The sequence below is a fragment of the Neolamprologus multifasciatus genome, chromosome 2 (genome assembly GCF_963576455.1).
Source record: "Neolamprologus multifasciatus chromosome 2, fNeoMul1.2, whole genome shotgun sequence".
In the NCBI taxonomy this organism is placed as follows: Eukaryota; Metazoa; Chordata; class Actinopteri; order Cichliformes; family Cichlidae; genus Neolamprologus; species Neolamprologus multifasciatus.
In genome coordinates this window covers 30759882-30783894 of record NC_140440.1, presented here as the reverse complement: position 1 = coordinate 30783894, position 24013 = coordinate 30759882, and the positions used below count along the sequence as shown (strand labels likewise).

General features: G+C 38.8%; 1 protein-coding gene across 2 annotated transcripts in view; it reads right to left on the bottom strand.

Moving 5' to 3' along the window:
• The window catches only part of mid2 (midline 2), a 160684-nt gene that overhangs the window by 120949 nt on the left and 15722 nt on the right, over positions 1-24013 (bottom strand). The window contains exon 2 of one of the 2 annotated variants that reach the window (XM_085131782.1): positions 1700-1758. The exons of the other annotated variant lie outside the window; for it this stretch is intronic. The gene's annotated coding sequence lies outside the window, so the exon portion shown is untranslated. The remainder of the gene's footprint in view (positions 1-1699; positions 1759-24013) is intronic. 2 annotated transcript variants of the gene reach the window in all.

Genomic DNA, 24013 nt, shown 5'->3' with positions numbered 1-24013 from the left:
TTGGTAAGGCACATAATAACTCAAAAGCCTCCCTTTGACAGCAACTGTCTATAGCCGTGAAAGACCGTGAGTTTGACAAATGGATTCTCTTATAGCCGTCTACCTGGTTCTGCATGGGGAAATCAGACGAGAATGCTGCAAGGCAGCACTGTCCTTAGTCCTAAATGCCATGTCTGGGAACACAGACGAGGATCATTACTGAGCTGGACCGTGTAGTTAAAGCTGACAAAATGTCGTTTACCTCAGACATAGGCAGCCCTCTCAATTGTCTGTATCAAAGAGGAGAAAATGGAAATGCGTCTTTTAAGTCAGAAGGTATTTAAAGTGTAATCTGTTCTTGAGAGGTCATCATTAAACAAACAGTGTTTGCCGACAGAAAAAAGTCTGGCTTTCCATACTTTTTATCTCTCTGTTCCTCCTCCCCTTTGTATCAAAGACAACCTTGGACAGGATCATATTAAATGCTTCACATCAAACGACAGGGTAACCGTGGAAGCCAATCTATTTCATAAGTAAAAAAAAATCTTTACAAAAGCAGATTTTTTGTGTTTGCACCACTCTGTGAAGCCTTACGAGCCTAAGGGCAGCAATAAATAAACATTTTAAGTGAAAATTTGCATTAAAGTGCTCAACCAACAATGTTTTATAATCTTTCCAACTGATGGAGAAAAAGGGTCTATATCAAAATACCTGCGATTCCTGAGACGTGAAGCTTTCGTTTGCAATGGAAATACAGAGATTTTCTGAAAATACAAATCTTTTGACATATTCTTTTACACAAAGCAGCTCTCCTTTTTCTTACAATGAATTATTAAAAAAAAGCCTGTAAAATGAAACTGAAAAATTCATTAAAGACAAATCTTGCTACTGGTGCAAAAAACCTCTCATATCCCTCCCTTTAAAACTATTCTTCAACACCAGCGTGGGAAAACTGCATTTCCACTTAAACTGTGTATAATGAAATTAAGATGCTTCACCATTCCAAACACTAGAGAATTTTGTAAATGCAGTATTAATCCACCGGGGGAAGTTATGTGCTGTTAGCTGCTTTTGTCATGAGAATATGCGCTAGGGAAACCCAGTCGACCGGTTTTAAATTACTTGAGTCTGAGGAGGGAATCTAACAAGGCCCCAGACTTCAGCTCCAGTCCAACAAGTGCATTGTGTTTTCACTTGGTGGGGGGGCTGAGATGGCTGCCAGGCTGCCAGGCTCTCGGGCAGGGTGGCAGCTTAACAAGGCAAACCATTTAAGACATGAATGAACACATCCTCTGAAAACACATGTCAGCTTTAGCCAGTATTTTGAGTCAGCATGGCTTCTCTATTGTGTGTTTGATTCTTAATAATGACCTCGGTGTCACTTCTCTCTCTTTTAAATCCTCTACCTGAGCAAACCTCAACAGCTGAAAAGAATGTCTAATGCTGTTATGAAAACATAACACAGCACTCACTTCTTATAGGTCAAAGTGAAGTTGAGGTAACGGTTCTTCGACAGAAAAGACAGAAAGGTAAGAATAAAGGCAAGGGCTTTAATAAACAGATAATTGCCTACGGATTCCTAGCACTTGGCTAGAATGACAGAGAGCTGCTGACAGATATGTGGGTTCGGGTTGGCGAGTGAGAATCACGAGAAAAGATCTTGGAGTTAAAAATAGAGCATGAAGTGGAGGAGGGAGAGGAAGCGGGGAGGGGGACGTACCTGTGGGCTTGGAGGCAGCCTAGTTAGCAATGAGCAGCACCACTGTGGACGTTGATGGGCTTGAGGAGGAGACAAAGAAAAGGGGGTGGGGGGGGGCAAGTGTGGGGTTGCGAAAGATGGGGAGAAATGGAAAAGGAGAGGAAAGGATGAGCATAAAATAAGGGGAATAATAGGCAACAGACAATGAGCAGGATGCAGAAAGGAATAGGGAGGTTGGGGAAGGTAACGAGAAAACAAGTCAGATTAGCATGAAACCCCTTGTCTGAGTCAGAAACAGACAATAATTTCACAGTAGGCTGCGGATAGAAGCAAGGATTGGCAATAGTCTGCAACTGATGCACACACACAAGCACAAATTGCAGATGATAGTGCTGGAGATTCCATAATGAATTCTTCCAGCAGCTACACATTTATATAGACAACGCAGCCTTATGGATTAATGCATTATTTCATGGCATGTTGCCTACTATCTAAGAAACAGTCACTCCTAAATAAGGTAGCCCTCCAAGTTTTTGGCTTTGTGCTTATTCAGTTTAAGATAGATGAACGGGCCTGTAACGTCATTTTCACAGACGGTCGTTGCTTCTCTGTCGCCACTTTCCTTCGAACATTCAGACGACACCACAAGTGTTCACGTTTCTCTAACACCAGATCTTATTTAAGTTTTTGTGCCTGCCTAGCAGCCTGTGTTGCTTAGGCCTCGCCACGCTCAGTCATTAGTAAACAGTTCATTTAAACGATTACACATGGTGACTGTAATCTGGATTCAAGATGATAACACTTCATCTAGACAAACAATTGAGCCATCAGGTGCTTCGCAAATTAGACGCGTTAAATCAAGTGAAACAAGTTTTTAAAAAGGACCTCACGTTTCTTTAAAAGAATCGAATACGCATCGTGCACATGCTGAAATTATTAACAGACCTGAAGAGATTTGCTCAAAGCTTATGGTAAGCCACCTGTCATAATTTCAGATTTCACATAAATAAATAACAACAATTCAACAGAGATGTGGCTTTAGAGAAGCTAGACAAATATTGACACCAGAAGGTAGTGAAAGAAAAAAAAAAAAGGCAACAGTCCCATCATGGGCAATTGATGTATTGCATTGTTTACTTCAGGGCTAGCCAGGTGCAGCGTTACTTTTTTTGTCAGGGAGATCTAATCTGAGAAAACAGAACACATGGCCCATCATTTGGTTCCTAATAAGCTATTGTTCCCATTGTTCAGGAGGGATTCCAGTGAGTCATACATGAGCGACAGAAAGGGGACTTGGCAGGAGAAACTGTGCTGAGCAGCTGTATTGAAAACACCTTGGGATTTCAAAGCCTAGTATGTGAATTCTGAAGATTTTGTAATAACAAGAAAATTAAGAATTAATAGATTATAAATATATAAAAGAAAATACTGCTGATCCAAATCTTGTAGATGCTCAATATATCACAAGAACTGATAGTGATGCTCATTTTCCCCCCCTCATAACTGGGGCAGCACGGTGGCACGGTGGTTAGCACTGTTGCAGCACAGCAAGAAGGTCCTGAGTTCAATTCCAACATCAGGCCGGGGTCTTTCTATGTGGAGTTTGCATGTTCTCCCCGTGTTTGCGTGGGTTCCCTCCGGGTACTCCGGCTTCCTCCCACCGTCCAAAGACATGCAGCTTGTGGGGATAGGTTCAATGGATAATCCAAATTGCCACTAGGTGTGAATGTGCGAATGAATGTGAGTGCGAATGTGAGTGCGAATGGTTGTCTGTCCCTGTGTGTTGGCCCTGCGACAGACTGGCGACCTGTCCAGGGTGTACCCCGCCTCTTGCCCTATGACAGCTGGGATAGGCTCCAGCGCCCCTGAAAAGGATAAGCGGAAGCGAATGGATGGATGCATAACTCAGTCACTTAAACACATTTATACAGTGAGTAAAATATAAAAAAAAAAAACCCTGCCTTATCTCAATGACAAGAACATAATGAGATTCAGAGTAACTATTCTAAAATACTGGATACACGTGTATCCACTTACTTGTCGATTAGATTTATTTGCTGCAGCCTGAATTATGAATTATGGTTATAAATCACTCTGAAAGCATTCATTAGTTCTCAATACAGCTTATTATTGAGCATAACAAATTAACATGAGGTACGCTAACAAAACCACAGTTAATTATGGGCAGTGTGACAATATCTCCTCCCAGTGTTGCCTACCACCACCGCTTCCTTTTGATGTGCATCAATCTGCAATGATTTACCTTATTGTTTACCTTAGAAGAAACAATAAGCACCAAACAGGCCTGCTAATTGCCTTCAAAGTGATACTACGAGCTTTCATCTCCTTTCAATTCCGTATGAGTCATCATTAGTTGCATAATTAAATAAAAATGAAAAAAAAAACTGCAACATTTTTTGTGAGTATTTGTTTTAACATGTACAGAGAGATACGTATCAAAGCCAAGCCAATTTAAATATTGTGGGAATGAGTAAATAGTGGAAACACTTAAATCCCTTACAAACCTTACACTGTTGAGCAAATGTGAAAAACAACGTTTGCGTTGCAATAGCCGAAGACAGTCGACATTTATTTTGTAAAGAGTCAAATTGCGCACACTTCCCTGGATGTTTATGCTATTTGGAGTTCATTAACATGAACATTATTCTGTTAAAATATAATAATTAGCACTCACTTTCACACTCGTAAATGCAAGCTTAGAGTCTATATGTGTAAAAATTAACCATCTGCTACAGCTACTTAACTGTGGCTGAGAATCGCCTACATTTACATGGAAGAGAAGGATTTATTATTTTAACAGCTTCAGTGCACAGTAGCTGTTGCACAATAAATAAATAAATGTGGTAGCACTGGAGTTTTCCTCTGACCAAATAATACCCACTTACAATGAATGACAGTAGTACATAAGTAGCACAATATTCAAATCTTGTGCAGCCTTAGGTGGTGTAGAAACTAAGTGCAACAGATGTAATTAAGACATAAAAACAATGAAAGAAATTTACACTGATGTATAATTTTCATTCAACATGGCTTCTCAGCTAACGTAAAACTTTAATGGGATGTTCTTGTGACTGCAAAAAGGTTGATGAAAAACCCTTTCTGCTGTACGATTTATATGCTAATTTATATCATTGGCAAGCAAATCCTGGAATATACAACTGATTGATAATATCCAGCTATCCTTACATTTTCTCTATGCGTACAAAGTTTTGGGTTGCAATAGCAGCTGACTAGGACACTTAGTCTTTTACTCATCATGGGCATGAATGCCACTGTAATTTGGGGGTTATAAATATCAATTTTTGACGCAGACTTGCAGCAATGCAACTGAGGTTAGAGACATCAAAGTGTGCAGATACCAGAAAACTACATTTAAAAAAAATAAAAAAAAAGATTTACAGTGTGTAAAATCTCCCCTTTAGAGGTCAGCATACGGCAGATTCTTGTCAACTGAAACTATTTTTACCCCTCTAGCTCGAACTACGGCGTCTATAACAAGCAAGGTTTAGTCAGCCAAGAGATCATAAACATTACATTTAGATCATAACTCAAAATGGCTCTGACCAGCGGGCCAGTGTCTTTTAATAGAGTTTGTGTAAAAAAAAAAAAAAAAAAAATAATACTGGGAGTATAAAAGCACGTTTATGCATGTTATCATCTGTTAAAGCCCTGACTTCAGGAGAAAGACGATGACATTTTATAAAAATCCTGATTGAGTTTTCTCTTTTCTACTTGTATTCACTGCTTTGGTAAAGGGGACTCCTGCTCAGATGATCAGTTAATTCTAAGTTCATAAGACTGCATCAATTTGTTGGAAGACGTAATTAATTATACATTAAACAATGTCAATTTGTGAGTACAGTATTTTTTTCTATTAAACAATCTTGAAACACGACTGACTGTACCTTTAAGCATATATAGTATAGTATAGTATAACTATAATCACTATATAACCAATGTTTTATATTGATTTGTAGCTCTAACTGGTGGATATTTAGTACTTTTTATCTATTTTTGAGTTCCCTTCTCTCTTTTCACCAAACCCACTATTACCTACTGGTGCCCACAGAAGTCACCCAGTACAAATATAGTTCTTTATAGCAGCAGTAAAAATGCAACAAAACCACCTTCACATTAGCTGTCCTTTTCTTTCTTTATCTTCATTCATCTGGCTGAAAACGAACACTTTCTGGTTGCAAGCCCACGTAACACTTGACAAATACCATTAAATATTCTGCTGTCACACCACCTATCTTGATCAAATTAAAATGGCTCCCCTTTCTAGGCCATCACAATCAGCTATTAATATGCCAAACGAGAGTATCACACAGAGATAAATGTCAGTGGTGTAATGTACACAGGCTAATGAGTTTTGAACACCGCTGACACAGTTGGGCTCAAATAAAACAGAAAGGACAAGAGTGATGACTAGTTCACTTTATTCAATTATCCTGCCTGAGCAAAGGGTATTGTCAATGTTAGTGGGGGGCATCTTGAATTTTTCAAATAAAGATGGTAAATTAACTGCCAAAGCACTGACGGGAAAGTCCAAAAAGAAGTGTCCATATTGCTGAAGAGAGCATCTTATTTGACAAACCGGAAATGTGGTGAAACTGGTGTTACACAAATCTTAAGACATCAATGTGATGCATTTATATCTTGGGTGACTTCCATTTTATTGTAATTTGGATTGTTGCTTTACACTCTTATAGTACACTCTGCATGCTATTTGCTTAGCAGTTACATTTTGTTAGAATGCTTTGCCTCAAATCAAACATGGCAAGTTCTCTTTCTTTAAACAATCCTTTCCAAAGTAAATGTAGTCAGACTCGAGTAATTTTGATGATGCTTAATGATGATTAATGACATGCTAATAGGTCAGTTTTAACTGTACCAAAAAGGACTGAAATGCAGAATGAATTTTGAAGAAACCAACGTTGAATTACTCTGTTTTACTCTAATGTAATGTTTCGTTTTAAATCTCGTCTATGTAGACCTTTTTCTGATTTCTGAATTATTACTTAATGAAGGAAAGTGAAATATTATTTTATGAAGTGACCATAATCTAAAGTATGTAACAAATGTAAAACATCAGATCCCGGAAAGACCCAATCAGCCATTTAAAATGTCATATTTGAATTCAACACATGAAATCCATAAAGAAATAAGACATTTTATCTCTCAGGGAGACCATCAAAAGGTTGATGGTCCTTTTTTTCCTGATAAATAACAAATATGTCAACCAGTGATGAGTCCACAGCATTTAACATTCATCTTTTTCCGACAGTAACTGCTTGTAGATCACTTATTTTGTCCAGGTGAACCTATTTATGCACTCAAAATAGCAATTTTAAATACCGAAGTAAACATTTTAAGACTCAGCAATTAGCACAAATGGTTCTGGAGTATATTTTTATAATAAAGTGCATTGGCTTCTACACCACAACACATTAGCCCTTTCATGAAAGAAACACTGACACATTTCCTAGCATCTTCATTCACAGCAGGATGCAAACTGTCTGCATTTTCCAGCATGAGGCCAGCAGTAACTGTCCTTTTTAAAAACCACGCTAAATATATGAGTATTTCAAAATTTTGTAATTTGCATTACATTTAAGAGTAATGACCATGAATTTAAGTGTATGGAAAAATATGCTTTATTCAAAGTTTCCTGCATTGCCTTCAGTAACTTTTCCTATTCTCAAATTACAAACAGACTTTTTGGAAACTACATTTATACTTACAGACATTATCTGAAATTGTTTTGTACTGTTCAGCAGGTTGGACAAGATGAATACCGGGTATGCCTCAGTTTAATCACTGACATCCAGAAAGAAGAAAGCTGTAATAAATGTAAGAAATGTAAGAATGTAAGAAATTCTGTAAAATTAGATAGCTGGCTATTCGTTTATATTAAAGGATGCCCTTCAGACACTAGATTACAAAGCTTTTCCTTTCAACATAAGAGATGTTTATGGTGATGCATAGCAAAAAAAATTAAGTATCTGGACATACAAGACAAGAAGTACTGTCTTAAAGTGGGAATAAAATCCATTGATGGTCAGCAGCTCATCTTTTGCACTTCTGAACAGGTGGCACAGCATTTATGAGTGAGCAGCAATCACATATGGCACCCTCAATTTGACATTTGTATTAAATTACATTACAGGTTTAGCATTGTAAAAGAGGCACTCATCCATTTAATAAACTTGGACTGCGGTGTGCACTTACGGCTCATAAAAATCTCATCTGTAAACGGCTGCCATCTATGGCTGGGCCTCAGTCCCTCTGTAGAATGCACAATAAGACTGAACCTCTAACCTTAATGACTTTTTTCCTCAGTAGGATGCACTTTTAATTATCAGCTTCAAGGCTCTCTGTACGATCTGTACTCAAAGGGCAGGACTTGGCCTGACGAAGATCCAACTTTGCAGACTTAGCCTTAAGTCAGTCCAAACCCGTTAGCACTGCCAAATTCACCGGCAGCAGCGGAATAGCCTATGACAGTGTCGCCTTTAACCTGACTGCATCACACAACAGCGTTGCTGAGCTGGTTTTTATTTGATCAGGAGCGATACCCCGACAGCGTCAACAAACAGGAATATATCAAATACTGTAAAATTACTATTCTGATCTAAATTCATGAAAAACTATAGCAACTGAAGTCTTGCATCTTTAATACTAATGTGAAAAATCCTTTGCTGTACTTGTTATTCTGTCTTAGAGCAGGATGACCTTGACAAGTTAGTTGGGAAAGAAGCTTTAATGCTAAACTGGCTGTAAAAATCAGGAATTACTCCAGCCTGTCAAAGAAAGTGTCATCAACACATTCTCATCCACGGATATCACTTTCTCTTGTTCTGTCAGATGCTGCTGGAGTCACAGAGATACAAACAATGTGTCCTTTGACACTGGTACCTTGATCCAACAGGTATGGTAATATTAGAAGGAAGAGATAACTGTCCTCTTTTAATGACTAATCATTTCTGTGTTAGGAGGTATGAGAGAGGTTTTTGACACAGCGGTTTGTGCATCGTCGTTACTCTTGCTTTAACTGGTTACTTTGTTGGTTGATTTGTTGTTCTTTGGTTAGCTTTAAGCAATAACACGTACATAGTCGGTATAACAGGCTTTGGTTATGCCCCATTAAATTAATGCATGTTGGAAAAATTTAGTTTACCCAGTTTGCTTTAACGTGGCTCCAAAGGGTCCTTCAGAAGTGAGTATAGCAATAATCTAGTGCATCATTGCATGGACGCTTGACGTGACAGAGCCTAGTCGACTATAACTGCACAGGCACATGTCACAACACATCCCACAAGAACAAGCTCATCTGTCCTATTAGGATTCTTTTGAGGCAGACCAGAATACGTCGGTTATGTGCACAGCACTTCCTTGGAACAAAAAGAAGCATAATCATGCTGCACAAACAGTGTTGTTTACTTCACTGTAAAATGTGCATATTTTGCTTATTTTTTTGTAATTCACCCAAACAGACATCAACAATGGCTTTATATTAAACAGCTGCTTCTTTTTTCCTCTTGAAACTTTGACTGGAGCCTCATTAGTGCAGAACATATTTTTATTCATCAGCTCTTGAATGAAGCATCAGTTTAATCAATCGTGTATCCTGCAACGATGCAAAAAATGATTAGATGTTGTTTAGAAAATATTGTGTAGCCAAGGCGAGTAGCATAGCAATCATTGCAATTATGGATTAGAGGACCACATGACAAGATTTGGCTGAGAAAATATTAATGGAAATTTAATGCAATGGAATCCAAACAAGAATATCTCTGCCATACCATTATATTTTGAGATCAAAACATTTCCAGCATCCATGGGCAATGGCCGACTATTTATTTTTCCATACAATTAAGTCATAACACTAATGTTTTACTTTTGATTTCATGATGGTACTACGATGTTTCAAGCCTGTGAAATGCTATTTTAAATGTTATAAGTAGAACATTCACATTTATTACAACATGATATTCAAATCCTTTTTGGCGGCGCAACAATTGTTCAGCAAATAATCCTGCTGGGTCAGCCAATGACTTATTCAGCAGATTATCCAGCTGAACTGGCATCTTTGAACCACTTGCTGTTCTTCCTCTCTCTACAGCTGTGTCAGATAACCATTAAGCTGAAACTGAACAGCCACCTTGCTGGCCAGCTTCTTTTCTTTTTTCTTCTTCTCCCAAAAGATGTGCTCATGGCTCATCACATCCTGCTGAGTTAGAATAACCAGTTTGCAAAGAACTGCAGATACATAAGTTTCTTTGCTTCTAATGAAACTCAAATAAAGATGTAAAAAAAAAATCAACACGTCAGTCCCAGTCACAGGAAAAGAACTCCAGTACATGTCACCTTATCGACTTAAACAGACAACTTTCATGGTGAATGCTTTGAAGTCTTTTTTAAAAATATAATACTAATTTCATGTAAATTTAGCGCAAAGTTTGAAATGCCTTATTGTTTATTTACTAAGCTTTAAAGCAAACAGCTCTGATGAACAGTTTCTCATCACAGATGAAAGTGTAGCCTGAATGCAACATACTAACACTGGCTCAGTTCTACTACATTATTAATAAGCTCTTTATTTGCAAAGACCATCTAAAAACCTTCTTTTTTTGATGTGCAAACAAGACTTTGCAGCGCAAGACAAATTAGTAGTTTCCCATCTTCTGAAACTCTCAAATATTTAAAAAAGTAGCACAGTACTAGACCTAAAAAGGAAAAAATGAATACCGAACAAGATACTGAACAAAAGAGTCATATTTGGCCTGAGATAACTTAAAGGACGGACAGAACATGAGAAATCGGGCTGTAAAAGAAGCCTTTTGAAACCGAATATACCAGCTCAGACACATCACCAGGAGGAGGAGGTTGCTGAGTGGGAGTCATCTTGTTACTTTCCCTCTATGTTCCTTCTGCAGTGCTTCCTGCAGCTCCTGTTTTTGCTCTGTTCTCGTTCCTCCACTGTCTTCCTCTGCACCATCTAAATATTTTATATGTAGCCTGATGTTGTTTTAGGCATCTGTCCTACTCTTTGATCAGGTTGACTGTCATTGATTGCTTGTTGGAGTAAGGCATCGACTCCTTCATCAAAAAGGAAGAGGCAATAAAGACAGGCTGGCTAAAAGGAAAAAATAGTAAATACTTGCATCATCAGTTTGTCTTCAGCTGTTGTATCAATCTTTAAAGACTCGATACAGTGAAGTCCTCCTTTCTCTCAAGTTGCAAGCAAAATGCCCCAATCTGTGTGTACATACTGCTGATACTGTGAATGTGCAGTAAGTGTAAATAGTCTGAGTGTCTGTCTCACTGATCTATTGTTGCATTAAGACCATTGCTCTGACTTTGATGTGTTGCACAACCGGGAAAACGTGTTGTGAAAACCGGGCCTAAAATCTCAGAGTTAGAGGAAATGTTACTGCTGCCATAATCCTTTGGGTAATCGTTTACATTTGATCGCCGTGCATGAATATGAATGCTGTTGTGCATGTCCTTGAAAAATCCCCTAACTTAGTTGCTAGGGTAGAGGGATAGACACGAGCACTTTCTGCACTTCTCCAAAAAACACGACCGCAAGATTTTCTTTCACCTCGAGCAAAAAGCAAAGTGTGAAACAGAGTCACAAGCGAGACACATTTACAGTATTCAGTACAATAAATAAATAAATAAACGAAGCAGAGGCAAAAAACCACACAAAAAGTAAAAAAAGGAACAGTAATGATAAGTTGTAGGGAGTAGGAGACTCCCAATGTAAAGTAGAACATTGCAGAAGGCTCGAATTAGAGACGCTCTTTTCCAGGCCTAATTCAGAGTCATTTTCTCAATTTATCCACGGGAAAGCAGCGTATGAAGGGCCCTTTGGTAGATGAAAACAGGAAGGCCAAGCAGTGAGAACATATCGACAGAAAAGAAATGTGATGGGGTCATGGAAAGTGTACAGCTAATCCTAGACACAAGGTTATAAAGCAGATTATGGTTTTTAGTGTATGCGCAGACAAATGTGCATTTTCTCCGAATAATTTCATCTAAATTGATAATTTGTTACCCAGGTGTGTTGAGTCATGGTGTTGCGATTTATTACATTGATTCAACAACAATGGCCCATTTTTAACTGATGTTTAACTGATGTTTTCCGACATCATTTTTAACTGTCTGAAAGAAAATCCCAGTGGGTATTTAGCTAGATCTCCTCTTAAACAGATTTTAGCTTTTCACTGCAGTAGTGTAGTATCCGGGCTAGATTGCAGAACATGAACCAGTCTCTCAGGATGCCGCAGGCAGCATTTAAACTGTGGCGTTAGTCATGTTGTTCAAGTTGTTCCTATTAACAATAGATGGAGGTCAGCTTTTAGGATGACGTGGTAGATCTTAAGACTTTTCTGCCAGTATATGAACTGAATTTAAGCTTCAGCATCAACGTGTATGAAAATCTGCCTCATGTGAAAGATTTCATTTTCTTTTTAGCATAGTTTTAATGTTAAATCAGGCCAAGTTACACACCAGGACAAACCGAAATTGCCTTATTTATTTATAAACAAAACTTTTGTAATTATAATTGGTGGAGTAATTTTAATTCTTTAATTAACAGTGTGTATTCTTTAAAAATATTACTATGTTCACAAACCTTTCTTTGATTTGTTTTGCCTTCTTAATCATTGAGCTTTGAAGAACACTGAGGAAGCCTAAACTCATCAATAAAAGTTGAGTTTTTATTGTTGAGTTTAAACGCCAGTGTCCTCTATTATGTAAAAAAAAAAAAAAAAAGCCAGTGTCCTTGGCTATTATGTAGCACAAATATTGAAAAGGTGACTCAGCTGGATCTTCAAAGCTGAAACGTTCTACGGTTTCATGTGAACTGGTTTGGAATTTTGTTTCAGGGATGTCCTTAAAAGCCTGTGCACACAGAGAACTAAAATACGTGTTCCTGTTGCTCTTGTTTAGAGAAGCTAAGGACTGCTGGAACACTTATGGTCTTTTTAACAAAAGGCTTGAAGTGGCCTGGAGGAATGCAAGAGTATCTGCCGAGTGGGAAGAAGCAGACTACAGTTTCAGGTGAAGTGTCGGGGCTAAGGTGAAAAAGGAATCGTCCCCTTGGGACATGCAGCAGTCAAAACTAATAACAAGATGGCCTTCAGTGACTTTACACATACAATATCTGTTCGTAATGTGGGAATTAACACTGATATGACTGAAACCAGAAACATTAGACTCCTAAGTCAAAACTGTACCTAGTTCCCATGAGTCAAACCAAGGACAAAAAGCCTGAAGCACTGTCACAACGCGAACCACCACCCACCCAGTCACATTTTTGAAGTATAAGCTTCTAAAGAGTTGAGCATGAAACGGACCCTTTGTGCTGAGCAGTTCTACAGTGAACAGTGTGGCATAATATCTGGTGGGTATTCCCCTTGAGTCAGGGGATGTCACATATGCTCACGACAGACATGCACACACACACACACACACACAAACACGTAGAAGAAATGAACAAAGGCACAGAGACACTAGGGCCATTCAATTAGATTGATGCACAAAGATCCTCTACACTTCAAGTTTAATGTACCCTTTCTCACACACACTTTCTTTCTCGCCTCCACTCTCTTGTGACAGAATATACCCGTTGTTTCATGCTCTTTGAGGGAGCGTTGGGGAGCCGGGCTTCTGGGGCTCTGGGAACGGACATGAATAAATGGACTGTCCTTCACAGCAGCACGAGGAGAGCTGCCAAACATCCAAGCAGGGGATCTTACAACCATTATCAAAAAGACCTTTTTCTGACTAGCTATAGTTACTACTGTGGCATCTTTGAAGTGGCGGTTACACCCACCCATGTCGAAGTTCACATGTGTTTGAAACAGCATGTTGTGAACGCATGCAACGAAATGCACAGTCAGTACTAAAGAGACACAGAGACATCCCGCTCTGGCTCAGATCAAACAAAAACTTGAAAGCTTGACATGAAAGAGTAATTTGTGTATAGACCACATAATGCATAAAAGAATATATGGAACATGTATTTCCCTGTTCAAGCGTGTTTTTTATTCTAAATTTTGATTGTAACTAGCAGATTCTAAAGGTTGACTTTATTACTCCTTAATAATTAATGATGAATAATACCGATGCATACCAGCCACATCACACTACTGTAGAGAAACTCTTAAAGCACCTAAAGGTATAGTGAGTTTGTCTTTTAGGGAAATATGTCAATGACAATGGAAAAAGAAATGGGACATCGGTGCTATGACGCAAGACACCAAGAGTAACATAAAGGATCTGTGGCAACATGAAGGCTTGTGTCTTACTTGAAAGACCTGGATTGGGAAACAAACAGGGTGGTGGCTGTATAGGTTTCAGCATTGTTACCTGTTGTTGTTACTTGGGACATATTTTGGAACCACTTTTTCCCCTTTTCTAATTATTAGAAGGTTCAAATTTCATTCTCTCTCTATTTAGTTTTATACCTGGGTCTCTCCACCATTTGGTTTTAGCTGAAACATCTTTATGAAACTTAAATAAGTCCAGTGGCTTTCCCTCCTAGCTCCTTAGGCTACGTCCTACACATACAGGCTACACGTACACGGGTATTTTTGAAAACGGAGATTTTCCGTTTTCGTTTTAAAAAATAATCCCGTCCACACGTAAAGTCAGAAATGAAGGAAAACGCTGCTAGGAACATGCCAAAACAGGTGGCGATATATTCCTATCCGTGTAGAAATGTTGGCCAATCAGAAGTCTAGAAGCCTCGGTGGGAAATAGTAAACAAAGCTGGGGCATAGAAGCAGAACCGAGTCGTATGTGTGGAGGGACAGTAACTGTGTGTGTATATGTAAGCATTTAAACACTGCAGAGAGTACAATTAACAGTAATAGTATTGTAGAAATTCATTTCACTGAAACAATAACGTGGCGCACACTGTGACGTCAAAAAAGGCGCACACCTTTGACGCTGCGTTTTCTCCGGTTTTCTCGTCCACACGTAAATGCAAAAACGGAGTTTTCAAAAATATCCACCCTGGCCGGAGTTTTTAAAAATCTCCGTTTTCAGTGACCAAAAACGTCGTTTACGTGTGGACGAAAGGTGCAAACGCATAGAAAAATCTGCGTTTTCAAAAATACCCGGGTACGTTTGGACGTAGCCTTAGTCTACCATGACCTGGATGACTGAGAACCTACACAGACATATTTATAGACTCACCGGGTCTCTTTTGAGTCTCATTATCAAGACTACTAGGTTTGTGTATCACAGTGTTAACTCTGCACACTTACAAATGACACCAAACTGTGACAGGGTTGGGAGTGAGAAAAGCCTAAAATCTCACAGGTGCTAACACGGGTTCATTTTGAAAAGAAAACACATAATGTTATTTAAAAAGCAGCTAAATTGAGCTAACAGTATTATATATAAATTTTCTAAATATGCATACCCCAAGACAGTTTGTGAATAGTTTCTTTACTTGAGCAGTAAAATAAATCCCAAGACTATGAATGTACAGGATAACAGTAATCAGGGTAATTTAGATGAATCATATTTCTTACATTCTAAAATGGTGTAACTGCTATGTGTGACCATGAATAAATCTATCATGCAGACAGATTGAATGAAAGTCTAATATTCATCTAATGTTAGATGAATATTAGGCGCTTAGATTTGGCAAGATTTGCTCAGAAAGAATTTCTCAGAAAAATGATTTGAATTCTAAAACCAGAGTCACATGACTGATTTATTTTAAACTGTGAAGGACTTTAGACACAGACATTAGAAAACAGCACATTCACTGTATCTGTGCATTCACCTGTTTTTATGTGTGTGTGTATAAGGAGCATTTATCTGGGCAAAAATGCCTTGTTGGCAGGCAGACGACAGTAATTCAAATAATTACCCGTTACAACTAAGGTATGCAGAAGAGCATCTCTGAATGTAGCAGATATAAACCCAATTAAAGGACGGATCCATCGTGCATTTGTTCACATTGGTGGGGGCGTAATGGTGTAGGGGATATTTTCTTGGCACAGAATGAGTTTCTTTGTAGCAGCTGAGCATTGCTCAAATGCTACAACCTACGTAAAAGTTGCCGACCATATCCATCCTTTAAGTACCAGAGTGTGCCCATCCTCTGAAGACTACTTTGGGCATGATAGCATGCCTTCATCTAAGGAGCTTGGAAAGAAAAGCGTCTGGACTTCTTTAAGTTTTCTTGAAGACATTTCACCTCTCATCTAAGAAGCTTCTTCAGTTCTAAGCGCAATTGATGGAGAATCCCAGATTGGGATTGTCCGGTCATGGACCCCCTATTGGTCCTTGAACTATACTCAAATGGCCGTAACACTCACCAGATCTCAAGCCAACAGAGGGGTAGAACGAGAGATTTGCATTGTTTGCCTTTGCAGCTGAAAAATCTGCAAGACCTGCTGCTACAGTGGGGCAAAAAAGTATTTAGTCAGCCACCGATTGTGCAAGTTCCCCCACTTAAAATGATGACAGAGGTCAGTAATTTGCACCAGAGGTACACTTCAACTGTGAGAGACAGAATGTGAAAAAAAAATCCATGAATTCACATGGTAGCATTTGTAAAGAATTTATTCGTAAATCAGGGTGGAAAATAAGTATTTGGTCACCTCAAACAAGGAAAATCCCTGGCTCTCACAGACCTGTAACGTCTTCTGTAAGAAGCTTTTCTGTCCCCCACTCGTTACCTGTATGAATGGCACCTGTTTGACCTCATCATCTGTATAAAAGACACCTGTCCACAGCCTCAACCAGTCAGACTCCAAACTCCGCCATGGCCAAGACCAAAGAGCTTTCGAAGGACACCAGGAAAAGAATTGTAGACCTGCACCAGACTGGGAAGAGTGAATCTACAATAGGCAAGCAGCTTGGTGTGAAAAAATCAACTGTGGGAGCAATCATCAGAAAATGGAAGACATACAAGACCACTGATAATCTCCCTCGATCTGGGGCTCCACGCAAGATCTCATCCCGTGGGGTCAAAATGATCATGAGAACGATGAGCAAAGATCCCAGAACCACACGGGGGGACCTGGTGAATGACCTGCAGAGAGCTGGGACCAAAGTAACAAAGGTCACCATCAGTAACACACTACAACGGCAGGGAATCAAATCCCGCAGTGCCAGACGTGTTCTGCTGCTGAAGCCAGTGCATGTCCAGGCCCGTCTGAAGTTTGCCAGAGAGCACATGGATGATACAGCAGAGGATTGGGAGAATGTCATGTGGTCAGATGAAACCAAAGTAGAACTTTTTGGTATAAACTCAACTCGTCGTGTTTGGAGGAAGAAGAATACTGAGTTGCATCCCAAGAACACCATACCTACTGTGAAGCATGGGGGTGGAAACATCATGCTATGGGGCTGTTTTTCTGCCAAGGGGAAAGGACGACTGATCCGTGTTAAGGACAGAATGAATGGGGCCAAGTATCGTGAGATTTTGAGCCAAAACCTCCTTCCATCAGTGAGAACTTTGAAGATGAAACGAGGCTGGGTCTTCCAACATGACAATGATCCAAAACACACCGCCCGGGCAACAAAGGAGTGGCTCCGTAAGAAGCATTTGAAAGTCCTGGAGTGGCCTAGCCAGTCTCCAGACCTCAACCCCATAGAAAATCTGTGGCGGGAGTTGAAAGTCCGTGTTGCTCGGCGACAGCCCCAAAACATCACTGCTCTTGAGGAGATCTGCATGGAGGAATGGGCCAAAATACCAGCTACTGTGTGTGCAAACCTGGTAAAGACCTATAGTAAACGTTTGACCTCTGTTATTGCCAACAAAGGTTATGTTACAAAGTATTGAGTTGTATTTTTGTTATTGACCAAATACTTATTTTCCACCCTGATTTACGAATAAATTCTTTACAAATCCTACCATGTGAATTCATGGATTTTTTTTTCACATTCTGTCTCTCACAGTTGAAGTGTACCTCTGGTGCAAATTACTGACCTCTGTCATCATTTTAAGTGGGGGAACTTGCACAATCGGTGGCTGACTAAATACTTTTTTGCCCCACTGTATATCAACATGATCCTGAATCTCTGAGGAATGTTTCCATGTTGAATCCATACAACAAAGAGTTAAAGCAGTTCTAAAGGCAAAAACTGGTCCAACCTGATGAAGTGGCCAGCGAATGTATATATATTTAATTTGGGGGATGCTGTGTTTTTGTTAGAAAACATGCCTACTGAAGCACTCCAGGAGGTGATATATGAGGTGATATTTCCTTGTTAAGAGTAGAAAAGTTGCTATGTCATACTTTCCTCTAAGGCCTTCCCCAATTCCCCTATCTTTATATAATCGCTTGGCTGGCAACTTAACTGTAAGACAACTTAAAGTCTGCAGCTGCTTCAGGCAGTTTTCTAATAGCCATCTTAATAAACCACTTAACCATCAAGCCTGTCTATTACTACTCTTTTCTGGGAAAAAATAAATAAATCAATAACTGATTTTTTTCTTTTGGCAACAGAAAAAGAAGAGAGAATATATAATCCGTCCTTGTCTTGTTGTGTCAGTTTTTGTGGCCTTGTTGGGCTTACTGAATATTATAAGTCTATACACACACACGCAGGCACAAACATACACACACTGCCAGGCAACTCTCTTGACAATGAAGTGTTCTAATTAGCGTGGGTAAACAGTGGAGTTGAACAGCGTGCTTGTTTAAAACTAACAGAGCTTCCTCTGTGATTGATTTGTTAGCTCTGTTTGAGAAAAGGTCACTAAGAGGCAAATCCCAACATGTTAAGCATGTAGAAAAGCTGTGAGTCAATCAAAAAATACGAACAACATATTGTAAATAACAAAACACTGTAACTGATTTCTGGCTGAGGTCTCCAGTTATGTTTGGTGAAACATTGATTCCACTCGTATGTATACTGAAGGTTTTACATTATGAGAAATCCTCAAGGTTATATAATTAAACTAAACTGTGTGTTGCGGTTATATCTAAGTAACAAGTAAAAACCAGTGCATATTTCTATTTGGCACATGGTTAATGATTAATATTCTACAGCAGCGGTCCCCAACCCCCGGGCCCCGGGCTGGTACCGGTCCATGAGTCGTTTGGTACCGGGCCACGAGAGTTGAGGCTCAGGTGTGAAATGTATAGTTTTCAGGGGTTTTAATCAGGTTTCAGCGTTATTGTCATTTTATTATCGTTTACTCGGTTTTCCTGGGTCTTTTCACGTGTGTTATGAATACATTTTCTTTTTTTCGGTACCGGTACTAGTTTTATTTTGTTGTATTTATCCACGACACCTTAAAGGCCGGTCCATGAAAATATTGTCGGGCATAAACCGGTCCGTGGTGCAAAAAAGGTTGGGGACCGCTGCTCTACAGTGTTGAAAACCCTAATAATGAACTGTTAAAAATAATAACACACATGGGCCATCCATTCAATAAGTGATGCTAGAGAAAGGTCAGGAGTCTACATTCTTTGAAACCCATGACTGTTTAGAGAAAGTTTCACAGCTGTTGAGAAACTAGTCTGGACTGAATCTGAAAGAGCTGCACAATATTTAGCCAAACATGACAGATTATCTAAACTCAAATGCAAAATAAGGCCACGTTCAGCCTGTACAGCTGCCTTTAGTAATAACCAGATAGGAACAGATACTGACTGCACAGAGAGGATTTTAAGATCTGTATGTCAATTGTATAATTCAGTCTTTTCAGATTATTGAATGAAACTTTACACCATAGATGTGGATCTGCAGTTCTGGTTAAAGTTGAAAGAGTTTTTCATCCTGAGAAAAGTATGGGTCACCCATAAAAACTTTTGCAATCTTTAGTTCTTTGGTTAGAGCATTTGCTGCCTCTGCACACTATTTTTTGCTTGAATAAGTCAGTTGAAATATACCGCTGCAAGTGCTTTATCAAGTTTGTGGCGCTGAAGCTTCAAACACTTCAATCGCTTTCAATTCCCAACTATTTTTGATGCTGTATTCTTCCTTTATCTTTCATCGAACAGAAAATACAACTATTTTTGATGACTTTGTCAAGTTAATATTGCGTGACAGTTATTGTGGGAATTGGGTTTAGTGCTTTTCAATCTGTTGTCTTGATGGCAGGTCACATGTTACATGTTTAACAAGACTAAAATACTTATATCCAAGACATGACTTATCTGCAATCCCTAATTACTAGCCGAACAGTAGTAGAACTTTAAAAAGTATGAAGCAAACATTTGCCTTCACGCTGACACATTTCTAATAGCTCTTTTCCACTAGTACCTACTTGGCACGGCTTGACTTGGTTTTTTGGGTTTTCCATTAAGTGGTAGCATCTGGTCACTCAATAAGTCATGAGAGGATCTCCTTCAGGAAAGTCATCACCGCCATTTTTGAAACCAATGAGGGAAATGGCTACATAAAACACTGCGGTCCCCCATTCTGACAAAAAGCACGGAGCCGCCGGTATACCTCTTTTGTTGTGGCATTGCTGACGCATACAAATGATGTCACAGGACTTTCAGGCACACTGTTTAAGTGACCCTAGGCCAGCGTAACGGCAGTTTTGACCCTATATTGTCAGCATGATAATCAGTAGGAATTACACACTTTACATGTACAAAGTCACACAGTTTGAGATTTGCCTGAAACATGCTACAGGCTGGCTTTGTATATCAAAATGTTGACCACAGAGTATGTGTCAGCATTAACTAATATAACATTAAAAAAAATCCATTATTTCACAGAAGATACATTTTTCTGAAATTATATTGAAGCGCATAGTTCTCCACTAGAGCAGTAACATCTTGGGCAGGCACCGTTTTCTGGCATATTGACGCCAGGATACTTAAAGCTGCCTCTAGACAGGGTCAGATAGATCACATTGATTTTTATTGAGGGGACCAATATGGAGAGAGAAGAAGGAAGTGAGATGGGGAAAAAATGAAAGAAGTAAAGAATAAAGGCTGAGGAGTTTAGGAATCAAAATGAAATGTATACATGCATATATATATATATATATATATATATATATATATATATATATATATATATATATATATATATATATATATATATATATATATATATTAGGGGTGCAACGATACTCGTATCGATATTGAACCATTTGATACAGTGCTTTCGGTTCGGTACGCATATGTATCGAACAATACAAAATTTTTAATTTATTTGATCAACTTTCCTTCTGACGATGCTGTCTCTGTTGAGCGCTCAGTGGATCTGCGCTCGACAGTGCAGCCTAGGCGGAGTAGTCGAACGCAGATTCACTGAGCGCAGGGCAAGCTAGCGAGACAGAAGTTAAGCTCCTTGCAACATGGCAAATTGAACCTCCCCCACCCTCATTCAGATCTGGCGTTTGGAACTATTTTGGTTTTCATGTGACGTGTGACCCTGAAGGTAAGCATGTCATGGACAAAAGTAAAACAGTATGTCGGATGTGCCACGCAATGCTCAATTACATTGGTGGGAACTAGTGTGTTAGCAGGTTAGCTCGTTAACGTGTTGACCGTCCAGCCCCACGCACAGGGCGATCCGCAGTAGCTCGTTAACAGAGATTTGCCGTGTTGTGGCATTAACGTCATTTCTGACAGCACTAGTGGGAACACAACGAATATGACTGCACATTTACTCCGACATCATCCTAGTGCAAAGACAAGTGGAAGCAGACATAAACAACAAGCACGCATGCTACAAACTTTACCCGAGTCATTTAGACAGCCGTTAGCACATGATTCTCCTTATGGGGACCTGATATGTTTAATATGCTGCTGAGAATATAGCCCAGAAGAAGCATATAGTATAGCTTTTATTTTGGAAAGAGCCACTTCTCTGTAATAAACTCTCTTTTCCAAAGATGAGTGATTCCTCAATCAGATATTAATTTTTTTTTATCCCTTTGTTGTTTCAGCAACATTAAATTTAAAAACTGTACTTTTGAGTTAAAATATATATTTATAATTTTAATAAATGACAAATTAAAAAGGCATGAACATTTTTTTTGTATCAAAAAAATATCGAACCGTGACACCAAAGTATCGAACCGAACCGTGAATTTTGTGTATCGTTGCACCCCTAATATATATATATATATATATATATATATATATATATATATATATATATATATATATATAAAAGGAGAACAGAGGTAAATGAATGGTAGGCTAATCCCAAATATGGAACAGATTTAAGTACATGACATGAAATGCACAGAGCTGTTAAGAGAGGAACACTCTGTATATATGCTCACGATTAGTTACAGCAAACACTCCACACACACTAATTTATTCCCCTACATACAAAGCACCCCCTCACCACAAAAACAGCTATACAACCTTCTTTTCGTTACTCTCATCCTCTCATGTATACAGGCACAAACATGTTTATAAGAGTCCTGCAGCTCATCCTTGAACGGTTGTAGTAACTCCATTAATTAAGTGCATGCACTGCTACTTGAAAGTCCTGCGCAAGTTCAGGTCCTGCACTGAAAACAAAAACAGGCGTTTACCCCAAGATTACAGCCACAAATGCACACAAACGGTTAAAGAATCCATTTTCCTCTTCATAGCATGACAATCTTTTGTAATCGGTCTGTTTGCATGACACAATAAAATTTTGTTAATATTTTTTGGTATATGAAAGGAAGAAAGTGAATGAGGGAGAAAGATTTCTCAGGGATTACATATCCATAGTGCCATCTAGTGTTTCCTGGAAAAACACACACAAACACACACAAGATTTTAGCTGTGATTATGCACATCATTACTGAGAGTGACATAAAATAAACTATTCTTAATGGTAGCCTTTTATTTTAGGTCTTTGTAGGGTGTTCTTTTACCCTTCCTCACTGAAACAAATGTGTGTGTCATGTGATAAAATTCCACTTAAATGTAGCTACAGGCAAAGCAGATGAACAGGCAACTATTGGAGAATAGGTTTGAGAAACAGCTGTGATGACTTTAAATAGGCAGAGCCATCAGCAGTTCTCATTAGAAGTAACACATTAAAATAAATAATGAACAACACATTACTAAAATGATTAATTACATAATACATTATGACCCAAGTAATACATCTGTGACATCTGCAATTATGCCCTCTTATTTGACCCCCGTGTAGTCATGATAATTACACAGATAATGTATTATAGTTTTGTTTAAATATTTAAAACTGTCTGCCTGATTCATCACAAAAGAAGAAACCAGAATCATAGTAGTTAATTCTGCTCATGACCTATCGCAGTTGATGGGTTGTTTGAAGTACAGCACGAAAGTTATGTTTTCTTGTGACTGGTTGGCTGCACAAAGTAATGTGAATTTAAATCCACTGAGAAGTCAGGGATGCTTGCAAACATTCATATCCAGGACAAATTTTGGTCTTTAGGGCTCTGGAAGCTGTGGCTCAAAAGGTAAAGTGGGTTGTCTACCAATCGGAAGTTCGGATACTGATTACCCGGCTCCTCCAGTCTGCATGTCGATGTATCCTTGGGCAAGATACTGAACCCCAAGTTGCCTCCAACATGTGTGTGAGTGAATATTAGGTAAAACAATTAGATATTAAAAAAAGTACTAGTATGGATGTGTGTCTAATTGGATAAATGAGGCTTAAAAAAGTGGTTTGAGTGCTCAGTTAGAGCAGAAAAGTGCTATATAAGTACCAGTTCACCCATCCATCCATCCAACCATCCAGTAATCTAAGAGGAGTAACAATTCATGTGAAAATGGAAAATGACACATTTGAGTTTGACCTTGGGTGCAATTTGGATGAAGCTCTATGGGATGATCATCTGATCAGTACTTTAGTGTAGCCATTACTGTGAACTGGTGGGATGGATGGGTAGATGGACAGACTCAAGCTCATCAGTTCTTCGGCCAGATGAGCTAAAAATGTTGAGATGCCTCCCCATTAGGTGCAAATTTAAAAGCTTTGTTCAACCTGCTGTAGGTTTCATGATGGCAGCAGCTGTGGAGGCATTTAGCTGACTACAGAGTGACTCTACAGTAATTGTTATTTCAAATATGCACAGAAATCCCTCACTGTTACGTCCAAGTAAAGTATCCTAAGCGACATTAGACAGACAATGAATTTATTATAAATTTATTTTCTACACTTATTCAATTTGATTGAACTATTTTCTCTGCATTGCAGATTTTTTTTCAACTGAATTTTTCAACCCATCAAACTACATTTTGGAGTGACTATTAGCCATGAATAGTTTATTTTCTCAGAGACCGCACACATACACAAATGCACAAAGTAAATGCATTAAAATGCAAACTACTGTGTGCGCTAAACAGAAGCATAATCACCTTACCCATGGCGGGT